This window comes from Sinocyclocheilus rhinocerous, unplaced genomic scaffold, assembly GCF_001515625.1.
Source record: "Sinocyclocheilus rhinocerous isolate Xijiao unplaced genomic scaffold, SAMN03320098_v1.1 scaffold504, whole genome shotgun sequence".
NCBI classification, from domain to species: Eukaryota; Metazoa; Chordata; class Actinopteri; order Cypriniformes; family Cyprinidae; genus Sinocyclocheilus; species Sinocyclocheilus rhinocerous.
Genome location: NW_015645076.1, coordinates 2,504,239 through 2,510,495, shown reverse-complemented (window position 1 = coordinate 2,510,495; position 6,257 = coordinate 2,504,239). Strand labels below are relative to the sequence as shown.

Below are 6,257 nucleotides of genomic sequence, written 5' to 3'. Positions count from 1 at the left end.
AGAGTGAGTTTACTTAAAAAAACAGCGATTTTATCCTCTCGTTGCTGGAAAATATAATGTAGCGATTCAGTATTTAAACTGTTATTAATAAAAGTCGTGGGGCAGCGTTGACAAGTTTCTTTTCTCCTGGATGTGTGAGCTGCGCGATCTCCGATATAAATATATGTGTGTGTGTGTGTGTCAGTAAGCAGCGCATTAATATAGAACGGTAATTAAAGGCTGTATTGTAGGAGCTGCGAACAACGTATGATGACGTGTGACGGCATAGTAGTGGTGTCTCAATTCTTAGGGGAATATTTTCACCCCTACCCCTTGACACTCTGTTTCAAGGGACAAGGGGAAGGGGTAGGCAGAGGGGTAGGGGAAGGGGTATAAAATAGAATTGGGATTGGGCCTTAGTATCGGCAGATAGTCAACATCCAATGACTCGGATTGGATCGGGGGCACAAAAAACCTGATTGGGACATCCCTAGTATTTTTTAATGTTCTGTTGGCTGAACAATCTACACTAAGATTCTCAACAGAACAACTTTTGAAACTGACTGTACTTACATCCCACAAAGCTTGCTTTCATTTGCATCAAATTAACATTGCCGTCTACCCTTGTCCTTTGTACCCTTGTCCATAGTTATTTCATAAATGACTATTTATAATGAACAGACTAGTTCCAGAAATGTCCCATCCAATAACAAGTAACTGTTTTCATAACAATGCAATGGTGACAATGCAAGTGTGATGCTAGTTCAACAAGTGTGTTTGTGCACGCTGGTATTTAATAAGATTCTGCAGTACATGTGGCTTGTGCTGAGTGGATTATTAGTATTATGACCTCAATGCCCTCCACCCTCTATATACGCGTTTGTCTTTTCTTCAGCGCCAACTCCATAGCACCTCTCAGTCTTTTTTTAGCTCTCTTCTGTTGTGTTCATTCAGAGTTTAAGGAATGCCTCCACCTAACCACCTGTGACTTCGCTGCATACACCATATCACTCCATCATTTTGTTCATTATTACCCTGTAACGCTATTACAGGATCCTCAAACACCCATTTCACTAACACGCAGAAATTAACACAATCTGTTCCGCAACCAGTACAACTGTTACATAACATGGGGATAAACATGATTGGGACTTCTTAATTTAAAGCAATGAGTTAATTTTTCCTTTGTGCTGAAATTGCTTTTTATACTCAAATTTAACTTGAAATCTCTTTTTCCCATCATAAAAAGTTCTGCAAGTCATATATTTGTTAGAGTTGGTGGACATCAAAAGAACTCAAGTCTTTTGGTGATTTGCACATGGATCAAAAGGATCCCCATGTGGCACACACAAGGAGGAAAGACTCTGATGTGATCAACTAGCTAGAGGCCTGCAGGACAATGGATCTGTCTGTTCATCATACATTGCATCCGCGGAAAATACCTTTCTCTGTTTCTGTGTTCATGGAATTTGAGCCAGCGTAAACAGAGCTAAACCACATCAATATCTGCAGCAATATGTGTCAAATTATGGTGGTACAAACAACTACATGAGCATGAGCAATATGTTTTTCGGTTAAATGCATCCAATCATTGAAAAATAATTGTCATGCAAAAATGAAGACTAAAGATGCGCTTACATTAGTGAAGCTTCTGTAAAATTTCACAGCCGCAAAAAGGTCCATTGTCTATTGTCAATAGGCAAATCTACTGGAAAATATGTGTGACCAATTTGAACCCTCTGTGAAATCTGTGTGGGGAAATCTTTCGCCCTCATTGTATGGATTCCTATTGAAATGACTGGATTTTGACTTAAAGGGCCTGATATACGCACTTGATTACTGCATTGATTGAAATGGCACGTGTGAATTGAAGCTACCTCACTTGAGTGTGATCCCTTATCTGATGTCCATATTGACAACCCAAATCAATACGAATTAAACATTTATCAACAACATTAATTATGCTAACACCTGACAGCAGACCAAGGCATAATCAATAATATACCAGGTGCCAATCATAGTAACCTAAGCATAGCAATGATAAGCTCCCACCCATTCAAAAACACTCAAATCTGTTGGTGTCACATGATAGCTCTGCTAAGTGTGACGCAGTCTCAACAGGAACAGTCTCTCCAGACATGATGAATTAACTCTGATTCAATATGTGTGCTGACATTCAGGACAAATAATGGGGACTGCCCTGGGGGCATCATTTGTGCTCTGCCACTACTACTGCTTTACTGTACCACTGCAATCAATGGGTGACATGTGCCAATACCAAATGTTCCCAGGGAACACAGGCTAAAGCAAACAAAGAACCTGAGGAGGACATGGTGATAAAATGATACAAAAAACTAACGAACATGACATCAGAATACTGTTGACATAACATCATGTTCTTTTGGAGATCAAGAGGATATACATGTACAGGACACTGATCAAGATCACTGACTCTTCTTTAGGAAAAGCACTGTTTGTAAATATGATATAAAAAAACCTGGAATGATACTGGCTCTAATTTCACTTTTGGTGAGTCATTACTCAGAAATGTTACCGGAAAATGTGAGAAAAAAAAAGAAAGACCCCCCCCCCATTCTAGAGATCCATATACTGTAAAATAAATTGGTGTAGAAACAAATTTTACTCACAATTACAAACAATTGGCAAGTAGCTATTACATTGAATTAAATGTTAAGTTTTTAAGTAGTTTAAAATGTAAAACATAGGCCTCTTCCAATAATCTTTGTTTTAGTTAACTTAAAACATTATTGAATATAAAAAGATTATAAAAAGAATTGGCTCATAAAATGTCCTTCGTTCCGGAATCGGACTGCACTGCTTGTGCTCTCTTTTTTGAGTTCACTAAAAAGAACTAGCCTAGTTCACAAGTGGATGCGTTCAGGAATCAGACTAGGCTACACTTGTTGTGCTGTATGTTTAGTTATTGTGGTGTTATAGTAACGTTTAATAATAGATCAGAATATATTGTCAAAGTTTTTTTTTGCACTGTCCATAAACGCATGTTCGAGAACCATCGATGGAACTTAAAAGTCATGAAAACTGTCAAATCCCGGAATTCAAGAAATGTTCTGGTTTTTTTTTAAAAAGAGTTTTCGGTTCCTTATGACAACGAAAATGTATGGTGATATCTCCAATCCCACCTTTTATTTTCTTTGGAGCAAGAAAATTATGTTAATATGGTGATATACTAAAATGACATGAATTCCCTATACATCCAACAAATAACAAAAAGCCTTTCCAAGTTCATGAGACTGTTGCACTCAAGTTTGTTTGTGAGTATGTGTATGTGGCAAGTCGTGTCTCGTCTGGCACGTCAGTGCCCAAATGTTGCATGTAAACAAAGTCATGTTCACTTTACCCGCAAATATGAACACACATGCATGGAGATTTCCGTGCGTTATTGCGTGTAAATGAATATAGTAGGCTATATAAACAGAGACGGACTGCGGTAAACCATACCGATGTCATAACATATGCCCTTGTAAATGAACTACAAAATCTCATGCATAAACTCATCTAGACTGTGTGCAGATAAGACATCTCGAGCGAAGTAGGCCACGGCATTATTTTCTTGATATGATCGCGTTCATAACACGCAAAACAAACCGTCCTATGCTACTGATGTACAGCCATTTACAATGACACGCGTGTCTTTTGCATGAAGGACTGTGCCAGTGTGCTTAAACCAACCCCGCGTTTGGCATCACGATCTATTCTGAACAAAGCGTCCAGATATGCGCTCACCCTGATCGCGGTTCAGCATCCTGCTTCTCCCAGATCCCGGTCCAGTGCTTCGGCTTCGCTCGTCCGACAGTCTAATCTCCGGCGAAACAGCCACATTCCAGTCCTATCGATCCAGCCTTGCACACTTGAGCGAAAGCACTTGTCTTTACAAAAAGCTCCGGTGATATTCCCGAGGTTCATTCGACTCCTTGTCGGCTTTTCTTTGGTCGTGGGTGCTGCCAATTAGTCCACGCACCGACTATTGCTTTGCATTTGTGAACAAGTCATCTAAGACTGATAAAGCACAAAAAGGATCTATATTATACCATACTGTGCAGTGACTTCAGTGGGATGACAGTAACTGATCAAAAAGATGCCGAAACACATAAATACTGCTGTTAACTACTCACAGTCTGGGGCGGACCGTATTGGCCCGAGCAGGCGGGGTCAGGGAGAGACAGGGCACGCGAGTGCTACTAGTGGAGGATCGTGAATTTGAATGAACACAGAGGCAAATCCATGGAATTCATTCCGATTAATGGGAGTCTCTACTCCTGGTAGCATCGGGGGGCAAATCTGATAAAAAAACAATCCATCTCATTTATAAGTAAGTTAATCCATGTCTGTAATAAAACGTTCAGACTGTCGTCCTCATTTGCTTCTCTGTAATGAACTGCATGGATTCCTGAGAATAAACAACAACGTAATAGCCTAGTAGCCTACACAAATCGATACCTTTATAAAGAGTAAAACATTTACAGATTATGGAACATTTAATTTAATGTGAATTTAGTGCCTATACTAGCACAAATGCGTGGATTCAAAAATCAAAGCACGCTGCACGTTTATCAAACATGATCATGTAATATGTCACTGGACATAATATGATGTCGTTGTTCTCACCATTAAGTATCTACTCAAACATTCCAGCCCAACAATCCAACAGACGAAGGAAAATATTGACGTGAACAACTTGACAAAGAAAGTACACTGCTGCCCTCTGGTCGATAGAAAGTTTATTACATGTAAGAGGCTCAAAGGAGTTATATTAAAACATGTCCTGTCTCTTCCAAGCTTTATAATGGCAGTGAATGGCTGTTGGGATTCAATAGTCCAAAAAAGTCCAATAAAGTGCATCCATCCATCATAAAAAGTATCCATCCATCATCCATCCATCTATCATGCATCCATCCAGCATAAAAAGTAAAGGGGGGGGGTTGTGATAATATGCTAGTCTCGTAAGAACACAGTTTTGTTTACAGGAGCAAAGGTAATATTAAAATCCTCTGACATTTTTTTTATTTTTTATAAATCCTCGTTTTGTACTTCTAATTCGTGACTGGTGTTTTGTTTTGCTCTCTCCTCTGTGCTTACGCTATGCCTACATCCTACATCATCCGCTGAAACGCCACTCTCTGGTGTGTACACGTGTACAACAGTTAGCGGAAGCTAGAGATTACAGTTTATAAAGTTTTAAATATGGATATTTTTCTTATGCATCAATTCGCTTCAGGAGTCCTTTATTAACCCCCCGGAGCAGTGTGGAGCACTTTTTATGATGGATGGATGCACTTTTTTGGGCTTCAAAATCTCAACCACCATTCACTGCCATTATAAAGCTTGGAAGAGCCAGGACATTTTTTTAAATAACTCCGATTGCATTTGTCTGATAGAAGAAAGTCATTTACACCTAGGATGGCTTGAGGGTGCAAAGTATACAAAGCATAAATCATGGTATAATTTTCATTTTTGTGTGAACAATCCCTTCAAAGGATTAAATCACTCAAATTATGGAACACAAACAGAGATGTCACGGTCAGTGGCTGCCTCCATTCACTTTCATTGTATGGAAAAAAGAAAGTGATGTGACTAAAGGCCCGGGTATACTTCACATTCCACGTTCCGTTACGTCTCGCGCACAGCTTTCAAAGAATACTCAACCGCGGATGAGCACGGATGGACGAGCTCGACACATGTGCAGTACCACTTACTCGAGGCTGCATCCAAAAACTCAGGCAGCTGACTTGCTGCCTCGCTGCCATATGAGGCAATGACTTTGCAGGCAGCGTTTTTGCACGAAGGCACCTCATGAAACTAATTCCAGACAGCAGGGCCGGACTGGGGCGCAATTTCAGGCCGGGCAATCTCACACTCATCCAGGCCACACAGAAAAAAGGGGGCCAAAATTGTACCTTTTGGGGTACAACAGCTTGACACCGTAGCAGTACACCGTACATATTAGTACCTCAAGAGTAGTAATTCGTACCCTTAAGATACTAATTTGTAGGCCTACGTATTAGGGGTAAAAAAGGAACAAAAATGTCCTTTTAAGGGTCCTGTTCCAGTGACAAGCTGTTGTACCCCAAAAGGTGCAATTTTGGCCCCTTATTTCCTGTATATAGCATATACATCCTCAACAATTTCTGAAACCAGACAACCGTATTATTTGTATGGCCATCACATAAAAAGGTAAAATCCCTTAGTCTGGAGCCGTGGAAAATAATTAAAGGTTCTCTCTTGCACTGCACCTTCAC

General features: G+C 40.0%; 1 protein-coding gene across 2 annotated transcripts in view; it reads right to left on the bottom strand.

The window, feature by feature from the left end:
- The window catches only part of tmem198ab (transmembrane protein 198ab), a 29,029-nt gene extending 24,810 nt beyond the window's left edge, over positions 1-4,219 (bottom strand). The window contains exons 1-2 of one of the 2 annotated variants that reach the window (XM_016508993.1): positions 4,134-4,198; positions 3,745-4,017 (exon numbers count right to left, since the gene is read on the bottom strand). The gene's annotated coding sequence lies outside the window, so the exon portion shown is untranslated. Of the gene's footprint in view, positions 1-3,744 lie in introns of both variants that reach the window. The other variant, XM_016508992.1, reaches the window with a different exon arrangement.
- Between the last annotated feature and the right edge of the window lie 2,038 nt (positions 4,220-6,257).